Source organism: Lutra lutra, chromosome 2, assembly GCF_902655055.1.
Source record: "Lutra lutra chromosome 2, mLutLut1.2, whole genome shotgun sequence".
Lineage (NCBI taxonomy): Eukaryota > Metazoa > Chordata > Mammalia > Carnivora > Mustelidae > Lutra > Lutra lutra.
This window is the reverse complement of record NC_062279.1, coordinates 55,970,637-55,988,103: the sequence shown is the minus strand read 5'-3', so window position 1 is coordinate 55,988,103 and position 17,467 is coordinate 55,970,637.

The following is a 17,467-nucleotide window of genomic DNA, read 5'->3' as shown; positions in this document are numbered from 1 at the left end:
ATAAGCAGGTGCAGAACTCGAGTAACTCTGGGGTAACTGGGACTTTGTTACTGAGGCTGTTCAACAGGCACATATTAAGTGTCTATTAGATGCCTGATGCTGGGATAGGTGGCAAATATGAAGATATGAAAAAGACACAGTTAGTGCCCTCAATGAGCTTGCAGTCTAAACAGGAGGCAGATGCATACACTGCTAATGTTAACATAAGGAAGAAGGAGACAATGCTAAAATAGACACTCAAAGGGGAGAAATAGACTATTAGAGGAGGGATCAAGGAGAGGTGCTCCTTGAAGGACAATGTGAAATGGATTTTGAGAGATAAGTAGGATTCTAACTGAGGGGGGAAATTGGAGAAAGCACGTTAAATAGAGAGAAAATAAAAGCATATCTACAGGCTGTGGTTGGAGGAGAAAAAGCAAGAGCCAGGACAGCAAGTGGCCTGGGCCAGGTGGTTGCAGGGATAGTGCAAGGGCAAGTGACAAAGCCATCCGCACCCGGGGGTGGGGGGTTGTTATACAAAAGAGGAGGAAGAGTGTGGGCTCTTGATCTGTGGGGAAAGACTTTAAGAGGTTTAGGCATTTAAGGAGGACATGTGATGTGATGAGCACTGGGTATTATAGGCAACTAATGAATCATTGAATACTACACCAAAACCTAATGACATACTATATGCTGGCTAACAGAATCTAAATAAAAATTTAAAAAATAAAAAATAAAATGTTTAGGCAGGGGAAAGGTGCCTGGGTGGTCCAGTTGGCAAGAATCTGACTCTCAATTTCAGCTCAGATCATGATTTCAAGACTGTGAGATCAAGCCCCGTGTCCGGCTCCACACTCAGCATGGAAGTCTGCTTGAGATTCTCTCCCTCTGACTTTCCTCCCACTCCCATGCATGCTCTCTCTCTCTCTTTTCTCTTAAATAGGTAAAATAAATTAAATTTTTAAAAACAAAGAAAATATCAAAATCTTAAAAAAAAAAAAAAAAAAGAAAGAAAGAAAGAAAAAGGGGCACCTGGGTGGCTCAGTGGGTTAAAGCCTCTGCCTTCGGCTCAGGTCATGATCTCCAGGTCCTGGGATCAAGCCCCGTGTCGGGCTCTCTGCTCAGCGAGGAGCCTGCTTCCCTTCCTCTCTCTCTCTCCCTGCCTCTCTGCCTACTTGTGAGCTCTGTCTGTCAAATGAATAAATAAAATCTTAAAAAAAAAAAACCAGAAAATATCTCATGTTTTTAAAAAGGGCTTAGGGGAGCAAAATTATTGCAGCGATATAGAAGCTGGAGGGTGACTAGGAAGGAGGCTATTAAAATAATTCAAGCCAAGTATAATACACAAATATTTAGTAAGTGTCTATAGTGTGCTAGCAACTCTTCTGAGCCCTGAGATATTGCACCAAACAGTAAATAAGTCCCTGCTCAGGAAGGTTCTAATCTAGTGGGGAGACAGAGAAAGAGAGAGAGAAGATGAATAAACAAGTAAATATTGAGTGTAACACATGGTGACAAGTTACATGCATTGAACACACACTGTGTGCCAGGCACTTTGGTAAGCACTTGTTATGTCATCACATACTGTATTTTCATGACAATCCTATAATGAACAAACTAATAATATCATCCCTATTATATAAATGAGAAAACTGATGAACAGGGGTTAAATAATAGCAGGCAGTACCCACAGAGCTCATACTCTTCACCTCCATGTTTTACTGCCTTTCACGGGTTGGTGGTCTGGCAATAGCCGAGGGTGGGGAAGAGAAGACCACAAAAGCGGGGACCTTCCTCTCCCCAGTCTGGGCATCCCAAGCTCCTCTACTCCAGCAGCTATTGTGCAGTCATCCCTTTGCACTGTGGTGGCTTATCTGCCTACTGTGCTGCCAGCTAGTCTGCAACTCCAGTGAGAGCCAGGAGCCATTGTACATCTGTTGTGTCTTCTTCACCTCACACATCTGGACATGTGTGCAGGCTCTGGGACTGGAGCATTGCCAAAGGCCACCTGTTCAGGGGGGATCAAGTGGCTGCATGGGTGGAGTAGGAAAGGAGAACCATGATGGATGAGAAGCACTCATCCTAGGTTCTCTGTGTCAATGGGGAGAACTGTTTTATCTAAAAGATATCAGCATTTTCAACGACAAGTAAGGAATTATGTTCTCATCCTTCTTGGCCAGGGTCCTAGTCCCTCTTCCTTTCTGTAGAAACTCAGGTACAGGAATAACAACAGAGACACCAATGGCATCTTACAATTACCTGGTTTACAGGTGAGTTTACAAAGTAGCCCTGCACCTCCATGGAATTTTCCAGTTTTGACTGTCTAGGTCAAAATCTCCTTTGAAGAACTTTTTTCCTTCTTCTGCCCCAGTCAAGTGTTTCTGAGGGGGTTTCCTAGCCTTAGTGCCTTCCTTCCAAGCTGAAGGATGGGCACATGGTACTCCATTGCACTTGGCTACAGTGGTTGGGCCCTGCATGGGCACATGACCCATGCTGGACCAATCAAAATACTCTATTCTCACCCTACCCAACATGCCCCCAGCCCTGTTGATTGATTCATGGGTTTTTCTAGAGAACAGGCAGGGTTCTGATCAGAGCAGCCAATAGCTGTGATTCCAGCCTGAGAGAAGAAAGACTACATACAAAGGAAGCAGAAGAGAATGGGGAGAGATTGATTGAGAGGTTGCTCTTTTATCTTGTCATCCTAGAGACATCTCTCCCCTGTCAGTGGTTTGAGCCAATGTGCACACACTCATGATCTGACTGAGGTCAGTAAGACAGGCAGGGCAAGAAATTCTTCCCCCATGACAGATGAGGACACAGAGACAGAAAGGTAAAGTGATTGCTCAAGGTCACTTGACTAATAGGTGGTGAAGCCTTAGCAAAAGCAACGAGAACTTCTGTCCTCTGGATGAGAGCTCTTGGTTCATCCACAGCCTCAAAGGGCAAAGTCCCTATACACATGTTTATCACCCTGTGCTCCTGTGCAAAGGCATCTGGGTATAAGCCGTTCTTTTTGTTCTGGACTTGGACATGGAATGAAGCCATAGCATCTACTCTTCAATTCTGGAAAACATTCAGGGCCCAGAGGATCAAACCTCTGCCCTGGGAACTTGCACAAACAAAGTCAAAGTCAAATGAAGGATTTGAGCAACACTACACAAAATTTACCAGTAATCATTGTTCCCTCTTCAGAAAACATTCCCCCCACCAAAAGCAGAGTCACCAGCCCCTTCTCATTCAATAGGGTGTCTACCATAACATGCATGAAGTCCAAAATTTATCAATTATTAATGCCTTATTTTAACTCCTCACAGTGGTGCTTGTAAACCATCCTCTAAAGAACTGAAAAGGCTTTCTAATATTTTCTCTAGTTATTTTTACCTGCTTAAAGGATTGAGAAAACAGGCCATTCCCAGTCCCTGCATGTGTGAAATGAGGAACAAGGTGGCACTCATATCCCTTTTGAGGCTACTTCCTCTTCCAGCATTCTCAGAACATGGCAGCATGGCTCCCAGCCAAGGTTCACACATACCTGGGCCAGAGTGAGAACAGGGAAATTGTTTTCTGAACCTTATATGGTTCAGATAGTATATGGATACTATGGATAACATAGTAAGACTATGTTATCCAGGTCCCATCATCCCAGAAGAGTTTCTCAGTCTGTGGGTTTCAGACTTCCAACAAAATTTGGAAATGCCACCTCCATGACCCCCACAGCAAAGGAAGCAGCACAGTTCAAAATTTCCCTGAGTTTCTCATGTAAACAAACTTGGTATATGGATTCTGGACCCCAAATGTCCCTAATGCATTTGTGAACAATTTAGGCTAGACAGGTGGACAAATCTTTGAAACTTTTCTAGCAAAAGGATAGATCTATTGGTGAAAGTGGGGCAGTTAAGGCAAGAAGAACTAACTTGAGTCAGTGGCTTCTGTCTTAAGGACAATACCGGTTGGACATTTTAGGTGTTTGGAGGACACTCATTTTCAAAATCTGAACCTGGAGATAGCTGGTGGTTGGGACTCAAAAGCCCAGGATAAAGTCCAGCCTTTGGGGACAACTGAGATAGGCTGACAGCTTCATGGAATAGCCACTACTACACACACTAGATGGCCACCTCCTCAAAGGTCCACGTCACCCTGGACACCTCCTGTGAGCTACCTCCTCTTCTCATGGCTGCATCTCTGATTTGAGCCAGGGCTACAAAAAGTTCTTCCATGAAGATTTTGTCCACTTTATGCTGACAACAGCTCATCTCCAGCATATGCTGAATGTCTCCTGCTTCCTGCCTGCGGACCTCTCTAAAGTCACAGCGTGGGGCACCATCAGGAACCCACACGATATTCATGCATGCACATCCCAGAAGTACAGGGAACTTATCATCCCATGGAACAACCCAGCCAATTCAAAGTGGGAACTCATGGCTAAGTGCTTCTCCCTCCTATTCCTTGGGCAGGCGATTTTGAGACATGATCTGTAAGGCTCCTCAGAAGGTCCCAGTGGTATCCAGCACCAGTCACCCACAGAGATGGAAAACTCAGAGGCACACCCTACATTTGTTTTCCTCCTCTGTCTTCCTCCATTTTGTCTTCATTCCTGCTCTCTGAGATCACTTCCCAAAAACACTATATGCTGTAAGCAAATCTTTGTCTTAGGGTCTTTTTTGGGGAGGAGTATAGGCTAAGACAGATTTCTTCATCTTTGGATCCCCATATACCAGCACTAGCTCTGTGTCCATTATCTTTTGCTGTGTAACAATTCTCCCCAAACTCAGTGACTCAAAACAACAATCATGATTTTGCAACATGGGTAGGGTTCATGTGGAAAATTTGGCTCTGTCCACAAGGCATCAGCTAGGACAACTCAACCAGAGCCGAAGGATCCACTTCCAAGATGCTTGACTCCATGACTGGCAAGTTGATGCTGGTTGCTGACTGGTGGCTCAGCTGAGATTGTTGATACAGAGCCCCAATACTTCACATCAGCCTTTCCACATGCTACTTGGATTTTCTTGCAGCATGGCAGCTGGGCTCCAAGCAGGAGGAAGTAGAAGGAACACACAGGGCCTCACTTCCACTTCCACTGTATTCTATTGGCCAAAGCAGTGTTAGGCCCAGCCCAGAATCAAGGGAGTAGGAAAATAGACATACCTCTCAGTGCAGCGAGTGGCATATTTTTAACCATATCTGATCTGCCACATTGGCACAGAACACTAGGTAAATGAAGGGTTAAATAAATGGTAAATTTCATAAGCAAATTCATTCATTAATACTGCCAGCCATTACTCAATGGTAATCTTCCCTGCACCTGTACAGCCACTGACACTTATCTGAAATTTTTTTTTTAAGATTTTATTTATTTATTTGACAGAGAGAGAGATCACAAGTAGGCAGAGAGGCAGGCAGAGAGAGAAGAGGAAGCAGGCTCCCTGCCAAGCAGAGAGCCCGATGCGGGACTCGATCCCAGGACCCTGAGATCATGACCTGAGCCAAAGGCAGAGGCTTAACCCTCTGAGCCACCCAGGCACCTGACACTTATCTGAAATTTTAGAGTAAACTCTTACCTTGATACTAATTTTTTTGAGAAGTTTGTTTGACCTCAGAGTCATAGAACATTAGAGCTGCAGGAATCCACTTCAGCCACCTGAAAAAGAGGAAAGTGAGTCCCAGGGAAAGGAAGGGATTTGCCCAAGGTCACTATCATGCCCACTGGCAGGGAAAACACCAACCCAGGGCCCCGCTTTCCAAAATTTCCAGTCCCACTCTTCCCTCCACACTGCGATCCTGGCAGGCATGTATGTGTGTGTGTGTATGTGTGTGTGTGTGTGTGTGTGTGTGTGTGTGTGTAGAGGAAGGGCTGCCTTCCCCATAGGAAGCTCTGCCTCTGAGTCCCTTTCCAGTGTCTATCCCTGGACATGCCACCCTCCGATCTGTGTGAGTAGCTATGGAAAACTCTCTAAAACTGAGCATGAAGGGGAGCCTGTGAGAGGGCTGAGGGTGTCAACGCAGGGGAGAAGCTCAAACTGGACCCAATAAGGCCTCTCTGGGCGGTTTGTGTCCCTGTCCCGGCCCCTCGGCCCCGCCACTCACACCATCCACAGTGTGCTGCTTCCTCCTTTGGGGAGTACTTGAGGAACCCCTGGGGTGTGCAAGAGGCAGAGGAGAATGCAGACACAACACAATAAAAGCCATCTTCAACTTAACACTGAGGACCTACCAAGTGCCAGACACTGCATCTCATTATCCTCATTTCACAGACGGGGAAACAGGTTCTGAGGAGTTGGGGAACTTACCTGTTCTTCCCACCTGAGCTGGTAAGTAACCTTCTGAGACTCAAACCCTGACCTAACCCTAACTCTCCACCCTTTCCCCTAAATCAGCCATCACACTGATTTGATCTCTCTCTCTTCTAGGAGGTTCCATCTGGAGGAGAAGCCAAACACCATAGGGTAGTATGTGACGGAGGGTGGCAGGCCCGGAAGCACGCAGGGGCGGACAGGTCACAGGAGAGCCAGGCCTCAGGGAGAAGAGGCTTCAGAGAGAGGAGGGCAGGCTGGGGCATCTGAGCGGCAGAGCACCAACCTGAGCAAAGGCTCTTTGCTGGGAAGAAGAGCAAATGGTTCAAGTTGGCAACAGTGTTGGAGGTGAGCCTGGCTGCTGGGATCCTAGAGACTCAGGATGTCTGTGTAGGAGTGCTGGGGGGCTCCTCTCCTCCAAGTTCAACAAGGGGACTGGGGGAGCTTGGCCTGAAGTTGCATTTGCATAGCAAGCTCTGTGGTTCTATAAATTGTGTGTTTACTGAGTCACCGTGCCCACTCCATGAAGCCTGTCTCAGTGCAGACAAAGGCTGGGGACAGGAGTAAGGAAAAAGGCCCTAAATGTAAGGCCGTTTGCCCAGGGTAGGGAGACACTGTGATTCCCAGATGGTCCGTGGCAAGATGAAGCATAAAGGAGCCGTGCTCATTTGAGCCGCTTTGAGTCACTAGATGACAGCATGAGATTTCAATCTACTTATCCACCAGGGGAGGGGGTGTCTCCGTATCCCCATTCTTCCAGCTGAGGAAACTGAGGCTGAGGCTCGAGGAAATGAGGTGACTCCTTCTGGCTCTCACAGCTAGCAAGTGGAGGAGCTGAGAGCCGGGTCCAAGTCTCTGCCCTCTGTGCACACTTTCTTGCCCCTGCAGCAATGTGCTAGAAGGGGCTCAACCTGGAAAGGTACTGGAGACAGGAAGACATGTCCTGTCCAGTCACAGTCTGGCTGGACAGAGAAGACGAACACAGGAAAATACCACCCAGAATCACCCTGTGCAGTTTTTAGCAGAGGGAGATCATCCCCAGCCTCAGGCGCACACCCCAGGGCCTTTGCCCCGCCTTCCCAGGAAGAGAGGTTTCCGCCCTGAGCAAGACCTTGCATGTCAGAGGCTGAGGCCTGGCAGCCCTGAGCCTGGGGCCGATTCCCAGCACTCTCAGGGCAGCCGGGCCAAGCTGCTGACTCACTAAACAAACTTCAGACAAGTCACTTCCCTCCCAGGCACCCAGCATGGCAATGAAAGTGGGCATCCCTGTGTCCCTGGCTGCCCGGATCTGAGCCTCTACTCCCCGTGCCAGAGCAGCCTTTCCCACCAGAGCTGAGCGGCAGCTGGTGGCATGGAGAGGGGGCTGCATGATGTGGGAGAAGAGGGAATGTGTTGTTTGAGAACTGACATTTGGCAGGAAAACAAAACCCAGACTTGGAAAGTGAAATCCGTGCCTAATTATTTTCATAATACACACCATCAGAAAGAAAGCGCCACATACCTCTTGGGGAACTTGCAAGGGAGGGAGTCTTAGGGAAAAGGGGTCCAGCTGAAGTCTAAGAAACCCCAAAGGTGGGGATTGTATACTTCACTCATTCTGGTGGAAGAGTTGGGTCCTCATTTAGGGTAACTCAGACTTCTTTAGCAAACCACAGGTTGTTCACTGGGTCCAGTAACATGGGGAATGGAAAAGCAACTTCTAGAAGAGCCCACAATAGAATATTCATCATCTGGTAAGAGACATGCATTGATGCAGAAACATATTTAGGATACAGTTTCACTTTTTAAAAAAGTGAGTCACTAAACAATGTAATCCCAATATTCTAAAATAAGTTTAAAAAAAATACTCAAGTGAGCACACATATATACCTAAAAAGAAAAGTCTGAAAGGAATACAACACAGTGATAACAGCAAGTGTCCTTTTCATGGTGATTAGAGGGGGGAATCTCTCCATCTCCCTCTCTCTCTCCTTGTACCTGTGTATTTCTAAGTTTTCTGTATGTACCTACATAGCATGTTTAATAAAGGAAATAATAAAAGTTTTTTTTAATTAGGCCTAGAAAAGGTAACTTACCAAAGGGCTAAATTTACTTCCAAAGTGAGTTTAGCATCCTTATTACTGTAGAATTAACAGTTAGCTCCTTCGTGTGATAAATTCTATGCATACTTATATATACACATATATACATATACATACACATACACATACATACATATATATATATGTATCATCTTCCCAAATGCAGCAACAAATTTCCTCCCAATCTACTCCGGTAGGGACAATATTACAAATAGTTTTCATTCCTGACTGATGACCAAGTGAGGGATATGAACGTGGGCTAGGAATGGCAGAAAGCCAGTGTAGAATTGAATTTTTCCAGGGATCATCAAGAGGTGATTGTCTCAGAAATTTATATCTCACCATTGATCATCTCCTGAGCTATTCCCATTGCTTCTATTTGTTACCTAATCTCAAAACTCTTGACATAAACCAGTACCAACTGACAGAAAAACTGAGTCACAGGGAAATGAGGTGACATGTCTAAGATCAAACACTGGGCAGAGGACAGACCTGTAAGTGTCTGAACCCTGCAGAGCTGTCCTGTCAACCAACTGAGGTTGATGGGACACCTACTATGTGCCTGACACAAAGTAGGCCCCATGGAGTCAAAGATAAATAAGATGCCTTCCCAGATAAACATGTTCCCAGACCAGTGGGAGGACAGATGCTCAAAGACAGAGAGATTGCCTCATCGCACCGTAGAGGCTATGTGAGAGCGCTATGGGAATAGATGGGGTTTGTGGGGAGGACTGGGACAGGGTAGGTCAGATGGGTGGAAGGCATGTGGAAACGGCTTTTTGAGAGGGGAAGCATTTGGACTAGGTCCCGAGACATGAAGGACGAATCTACAGAGTGAAGGTGGGGAGAAGGACTTTCCACCCTGAGGAAACAACTATGCAAAGGCACCGGGGTATGAAGAAACAGGTCCTATTTGGAAATTTGCTGCGCCCAGAACACAGGGTGTGCTATGGGGAGTAAGTCAGGGGAAAAGAGACTGGCCAGGAGAGTGGGGGCTGAATGTCCTCTGAAAAGTTTGGGCTTCACCTTGTAGGCAAAAGTTTAATGAAAAGGGTCATATTTCCAGACCTTATGGAACCTCTAGCAGGACTGGAGGTGAAGAGGCTCAGGGTGATAGCCAGGAGTGCCGGTGGTGAGTGTCTGGAGTGGGGTTGACCAGACAGGGCCCAGAAGTCTCCATGCACCATGGAGGAATCCCAGCATCTCTCCGGAGACCAGCTGCAACCTTTGCACTAGGTCATGCCTGATGGGGAGGGCTGCTCCTCTGTGTCAGGGTTACGTGAGGACCTGCCAGGCCGGGCTCAGAAGCCAGAGGCCTCTTACCTCATCCTATCCAGCCCAACAACCTATGCAGAGTGGTAGAAAGATCATTGATGTAAGTAAGGTAGGGCAGAGTCCCAAGGAGGTGGGGTAGGGTGACACACAGGAATAGGGTCAGATCAGGTGTCTCGGGGCCTCATGATATAGCCTGGCGACAGAGGCTGGGCAGCCCCCCAGGGTAGCTGAGACAGAACAGATGATGTGGTAGGAGGTGATCAGGGCCTGGATGTCAGAACCACAGCTCTGGTTCTGCTCAGAGTGACACCTGCCCAGGGACAGCCCACCACGACCATCTCCCCAGAGACCACTGCCCATGCTGAGGCCAGGAACATAAAGGAAGGGAACTCCCCTCTTTTCTTTGCTTCTCTTTCACAGGCTCAGGAATGCAGAGCATTCTGCCCCTTGGAAACTTTTGAGTATAAGCTCCTCATTTATGGAAGCCTAGAGAGGGAAAATGATTTACCCCAGGTCACACAGCAGCACAGCAGGCACTTGGCTGGCCCAGCCCTGCAGAGCATAAAATGAAAAGGTGTAAACCCCAATCTTCTCCCCTTCACCCACCTCTCTCATCTCCAAGTATCCTGTGACCAGGGGACCACCTAGCAGAGAGGACTGCAAAGGCCTGGCAGCCTAGGTAGCTCCCAGGACTCAGCCGGGATGTAGGTAGTCTTGCTGCCCAGGGAATTCCAGACCTTCCTCTGCTTACCTGGGCTCCTCAGGCTCAGCTGAGCTTGTGTGGAAGTTCACCCCAGGGAGCAGGCCCCGGGGAGCATCCTTGGGCAGAGTCCCTGTCCGCTTAACAGCGATGGGACCTTCCTCAGTCTCTTTGCCCCACCCGAGCCTCAGCTCCAGGACCTGTGACAGGGCATAACTGTACCTACATCGGGATTGCTGTGAAGATTACGTGAAATCCAAATGAGGACATGCTTTATAAAAGGCAGTGCACCCCCAGATGTGAAGGGAGAGGGGCTGCCTGCTCACCCACGTGAGTGTGCATACCTAGTTATCTGTCCACGCCTATGTAGATGTTTTCTCCCAGGCAAGTGCGTGTTCATCTGTGCTGGGATTCAATACTCTCTTTGGCCAGTTTGGTTACCAAGAATCAGCTTCCCAGTGGGGGTGGGGGTGTGGAGGGAGCTGCCTTTACCAGTGGGTTGGGAAGAAGGTCTGGGCTGCAGGGAAGGTCTGGGCTGCAGGGAAGGTGGTAGCCCTCCCGGCATGCTGGAAACACCATACCATTGTAGTAGGGGGCCCACCTGGGGGTCAGTGGTCTGCAGTCCCGGTAAGGCTTGTATCTGCGAATGTGTCATTGAGCAGTGTCCCTACACTCTCTGGGACTCTGTCCTTATTTCGAAACAGTGTTCTCTGAAAAGCATCTTTCCTTTGCTTTGAGAGCCTACACACAACCCTTGCTTCCAACCTGGAGCCAAGGCTCCCTGGCTCCCAGGGAGGAAACTGGCCTCAGGGGATAGGATGGTGTGTGGGAAACCAGAAGAGGATGTTCTCTATGGGCAGCAGAGAGGGGAGCATAAAGCCTGGTCAGTCCAAGATGACACTGAAGAGTAGGTGCTCTCCCTCCAGTCCCCTCCCTCCCTCAGTGGGGATGGACTGCCCTCAGTGTGCCCAGCCCTCTTCAGCAATGGCCACTATGCCTGCCGCTCCAGGACTGAGTCCAGTCCTCGATATGAATGCTGGGAGGAGGGCAGGCCTCTAGCTCCCACTTGGCTCTCCCCTCCTATGTACAGGTGGGGAGGCAATGCTTAGAAAGGGTCAGAGACTCACCCCAACCACATGCTTGCCAGGGCAGAGAAGGGCAGAAGCTGGGTCTCCCGGGCCTGCTTAGTGTCTTGCCTCCCAAGCCCTCCACACTCTGTGCCCTTGGACAGTTAGCCAGGTGGGAGTGGCCAGCTGAGTAGACTGACCCTGAGTAAAGGAACTAGTTTTCTAGGCCCCAACTCCAGGCATAAGATCTGACAAACACATGAAAGCTTTGCACTCACTGCCCTCCTTGGAAATGGTTGACTTTGGAGCAAGAAGGCTTCCGTTCTTGGGAGACTTGGACAGAGGGGTCCCGAGACAGACCGGAGTCCCTAGGCCTGGAGCCTGAGTGCTCTGAAGGTGGGGACCTCTGGGCTGCTGGGCCCCAGCCTCATTTCCTGTGGCTGCCGTAGGGACGGGGCGGAGGAGGAAGGCACAGCCTGGGCGAGCTAATCTGGAGAAGTGATTTTCCTCCTCAGCCAGTCAGTCCCTCCCTGGGCAGGGCTCTGGGCGAGAAGGTAGGCCCAGCCAGGGCTCCCAGGGAGGGGCTGGCTTATCAGGCAGGAAACACTGGGCTCCGGCCACATCCTCCTCCTCCTCCTGGTCACAGCAGCTCCCATGGGCAGGAAAATACTCAGCAGCCAGGCTGCTCCTCCGCCCTCTCAAGGCCCCTCCCCCATCCCTTTCTCCTCTTCATCTTCCAGCCCACTGGAGAGGTGGTGTGGAAGGCCATGGCCTGCTGCCCTTAGAGCTCTGCCCCCGGCACCCTGGTCTCCCCAGCCCTTCAGCCGCCCCTGACCCCCCCTGCTACCTTTCAGGGTCCCAACAGGCTGGACATGGAGGGGCAGGAAGGGAGGGAGGGCAGGCAGAGACAGCAGAAACACAACACAGGTTCCATTGGCTCCCGGAGAGGTCTTGGTATGCTCATCAGGCCCCTCTGGGCCTGCCTCTGGAGTGTCTGGGAACCTTAGGGTCGTGTGCCTGCCTCCCAGCAGAGTGCACTAGGATTCTGTCCTCTGGGAGGCTTTTTCCCAGCCTCCCTCTCCTGGGCCAGCACTCACCAAGACCAGTTGGGTTTCAAGAAGTATAAGAAGAAATTCCAGAGGTCTTCTGAAGGTCTGCTTTCACACAGTGCTCCTTCCTCCCCTTCTGTCTCATTCCTAGGGCTCTTTCTTCCCATTAACCCATACTCCTGTACCTATGCCACTAGCCTCTGCCCACTGCTGAGGAACTCCCCTGCCCACGTAGCAGAGAGAGTTGTGGGGGCACCCTCACCCAGAGCTCTGTCCTAGCCACCCTGCATGACTAAGGAAGACTGACCACCTTGGTCCTAAAGGGTCTCACCTCACCTCCCCATCACAGCTCTCCCCTCACAGACCTGCACCCACTTCTACTCTCAGCGGCCTGCTCTTAGGCCAGTCCCTTGACTTCTCTGGACCTCCATTTCCTTTCTCATCAAACCTGGGGGTTGACAGCATGATAACAATGATTCCTTCCAGTTTTGACCTCCAGTGATTTTTTTCAAGGTCACAGAATTGGGTCGAGAATCTCCTAATTTCCAGCCCCATGTTCTTTCCAGTGAAAATGTAACCATTCTGTTTATATGAAGATACCCCCAGCAGAGTGACAGTTATCATCAAAACAAATCACTTCATCGTCAATTTTAAGGTTGCACACTTCCCCTGACCTTCATAGGGCCCTGAGATGTGGAACTGCTGCTTCTGCTTTTCAGGGAAAGGAATGAAGGAAAAGCAGTTTCCAGGACTTGCTGGGTTGGAAGGGAAGAGCTCTGCACCTCTCCAGCTCCTCTGACATGGTAAGAACTAGTCGGTGTGGAGAGACACAGGCTGGAGCAGGTGGATGCCTGTGGCTACCTGTCCCCTTCACATGACCTGTTCCCCACAGAAGTCACAGCCCCACCTTTAAGTTTTGTCATCAGAACCTCTAAGACGCAACAGCCAGCTCCCTGAGGCCCCTGGAGGCTGCAAACTCTTCATTCATCAGAAACTAGTGATTTTTCCAGAATCCACTGGAACATTTTTGTTGTTTTAAGGTCCCCTCCACTTGTCCCAGACCTGTGGCACCCCATGGCCCCTTAGAGTGATGGAAGATGAGTGACCATTGAAAGACGGTGAGCAGCACCAGGGGACCCACCATGTGACCCAGCTGTGTGACCCTCTGAGAAATGACTACACCCTATGCCCACTCACAGAACATTCCAATAGTGCCCACAGAGTCCATGCTCCCACTCCCTGGTGAAATCCCCAGCCTCCCTCTCTCAATGAGACCTCATCCTCCTGCCTCTCCCACGTCCCTACAAAGTTCAGCATCTGATTAAAGGGAATGCAGACCTCAGGGAGGACCTGAAGGAAACCACACCCAACCTGGGCCTCAGACATGGCCCCACAGCGAAGAGCAGAGGATCATGACCACCAGCCTGCAGGGATGAGAATGACCTGGGCAAGATGGGGACAAATGTGTCCCTCTGCACAGATGATGACAAGCCCACAAGGACTTGGACTGAAACAGGAAGGATTTAGGTAAGGTACAAGAAAGAACTTTCTGATGATGGAAGTTGTTAGACTAGCTTACAGAGAGAAAGATCCCTTTTTTGGAAAGGACTCAGATCAGATAGAAAGCCATCTGCCACGAGTGGCTAAGAGGCAGCCCTCAATAGAGAATGGTCTAAATGACTCCGTGCTTTCTTCCAATCCCACTCAGTATCCAGACAAGGAAACTGAGGGAGTCCTCTGGAATCTCCTTAGCCATATTAAAGGACTCCTTTTCCCTTATTTCTCTCACACAAGCAACCCCAGTAGGACAATCATATGGCTCCAGATTTTTTCAAACTAGTACCAGCCCCCAAGCCTAAAACAAACAAACAAACAAAACTAAATTGTTTGAAGAAATCAAACATAGAAAACAGGTATCCTATACATGCATATAAAGTTTACAATTTCTTAAGAGTCTACAAATTCACTATCCCCTCAGGTGAGAGAACGAGTCTGGGGATTTACGCAAGTTCCCATTAAAATCCAGTGATGAGGTTAGGTCAGACACTTGCTATCAGGTCCAGGCATTTTCCAGATACTCTCCTAGAGAGTTTAGAGCTCTGAGTGCCCTGTGAATGCAGCCAGCGTGCTGATGGTATTCTGAGGGGCTCTGGAACTAACCCAGCTGCCTTGCTGATAGAGTAATCCTTTCCCCTACATAGTTACTTGATGCTCCGGGAAACACATGCCATCCATTGCGGTGTTAGGGGAAAGGAACATCACAATTTGCCGATGGAAACCAGCAGTGAGCACATAACAGGTCTTCGGAAAAACAAAGTCACCATGACAAGTGAAGCCAAGTGAGCATGGTCAGATTTAAGTCAGTCACAAGTAATATTCAGGGGCTTTAATTCTTCCTGTTGAGAGTTAGTTCATCCTGGGAATTGAATGGAGACATTTTGTGCCTTAGTTATCAATCGAGACTCTTTGGGAACCCAACAAGCAAGCAGTTTGAAGCAAAAGCTATAAACTTGTTCATTTTGTCTAGATCTCGTGATTCCCTGCTGGAAGTCAAGTCAAAGACATAAACAAGGAAATGTTCACTGCAGTGTTATTTGTAATGGAAAAAAATAAAAGTGGGAGATTGAATAGCAAGAGGGTGGTCAAATGAATTAGCTACATCAATGCTCTGAAATACTGAGCCATCATTGGAAATAATATTAGGAAGATAAATATCAATATGGCAAAACTTCTATGTTTTCTATGATTCTTGAGAAAATTAAAGCCAAATGCCGGCAGTATCTGTATCTACGCTGTGATCACACCAGGTACAATTTTGAACACAAAAATACAAGCCTGGCAAGTTCAGGATACCAAAATGAGCATACTGAAAATAGTTACATCAAAGTCATGGGGTGGCTGATTTTTCTTTTTTTCAAATTGCTGTTTCAACGGCAAGAAAACACCTTTTGCAGAAAAATTAAGTTTAGTAGCACAGGAAAATGTTTACTTAATATCATGAATAAAAATGTGTATTATAAGAAACATATGTGTACATAGAGCTAGATGCAAAGAAAATTTTAAAGACTGGATGACCTATGTAAAAAAATTACAAGCAATGTCTTGAAGATGTGGATAATAGATGATATTTTTTTCTCTAAACTTTCTACAAAGACTGTCTCTTTTTAGAATTTTAAATATCAGTGGAAGATAGATGATAGACAGATATGGATGGATGGATGGATGGATGGATAGAAGGGTAGATTAAAAAGATGATAGATGGATCTCTTTTCTCCCTTCCTCCCTCTCTCCTTCTCTCCTCCCTCCCTTCCTTCTAAATCCTTTTCACTGGGAGGAAAAAAACAAGAGCATAATTTTCAAAAGCAAAGCAGGCAGTTATAAATGTTACAAGCCTCAGGTCTATTCAGCTGCTCTAGGATGGGATGGGAGAAGGGATTTTCCTGCTGTACCTTGTGCCCATTCCTGACCTGTTTACTACAGGCTACAGTCTAGCAGGTGGGACTGAATAGCCATGGATGCATCACATCCAGCCTGAGCCCTGAGAACTAGACAAACACAAAAGCTCTAGGGTGTTAGTATCCAGAAAGATGGGCAGGGAAATAGGGACCCAGGAGGTTTTAGGTCTTTATCACCAAGATGAACATGAATACCTCAGACGTTTATTTATTTACTGCTTCATATTTTTGTTGAGCAACTACTATGTGTCTGTCCTCCTGGGAAGATGCATATGCATGGATGATTCCACTGCCAAGCAGTAAGGGCTGTTACCAAGGTCTGCTCAAGACCCATGGGAGCTCAGGGACACCAGTGACTGGCCCCTCTGCCAGGCAGGGTTGGGGACAGGTAAGGTGGACTTGGATGGTTTGTGGGATGTCATCAGACAGGTGATGGGAGTGAGGATCTCCCCTGTAGGTAAGAGCACTGGGTTAAACACAGAAGTATGGGAAAGGAAAACATCTCAGAGAACAATAGGCTTTTTGTGCAGTAGGTATCCAATGGTGGGTAGGGGGAAGCTGTGCAAGGCTTCTGGAAAGAGGAAGAAGGTTAACCATAGCGGTACTCACATGAGGCTAAGCAAGGTGTTGTGAGTTCTGAAGCTCATACAGTTGGGAAGCCAGGGGTGGGGAGCTAGCATATGAATATATTACTGGAGCTGATGAGTGAGAAGCACAGAAGCAGGAACTTCATTGCATTCATGTGATCCCACTTCTGTGCTCACCCTGGGTACTGTGCACTATGAGCAAATACTGAAGGATCTTAAGGAAGAATGAAATATCTACACCTATGTTGGAGAAAAAAAGGACAACTATGCATACCCATCAATACTCATCATCCAAAGCAAAAGGTGCTCTTGTTGCTGGGGACAGGTGGGTTCTCAGAATGGGCAGCTAAAGATCCTAAGTACTCTTGGCTTCTGGGCACAACTATCTCACTCATGGCTGAGCAGAAGTAAAAGAGCAGCCCCATTGCCTGCCTGTTTCCTGCCCTCCCAGAGGCAGGGATGATGACCCTGCCCCCACATTATGTCCTGGAATGAAAAATGCCCAGTTGGCAGTGCCGAGGGCCCATGTCCTATGCAGACACTACACGACGCATCCTCCAGACAGCTGATGGCCCTGAAGTCTGCCAGCCAGTCACGGCAGTGGGCCTGGATGGCCCTGACTTTGGGTTTCATCTGACTCTGACCCTGTAATTTCCTCTTTGCCATTCTTTCTTTCCCCAGGGCTGTGAGAGGTAGGAATTGGACTGCATGTGGTCCCATGCCATGGTGAAGTGCTAAAAGAGGCATGAAGCCTCTAGACTCTTTGACTGATGTTGCCAACAAATGTATCTGATGAAGTGGGGGAACGCCAGCCTCCACCAGCTGAGTGGGGTGAGCTACACTGCACCACCTCCCACCCCGGGCCTCAGTGTCCCGGCTGCACAGCGGGTGGATGGATGACAGGGCCTCACCTGGGATCGTGGGTGAGGATTAGCCCATAAAACTTGCCGTAAATTTCCCTACATCTATAAAGTGCTA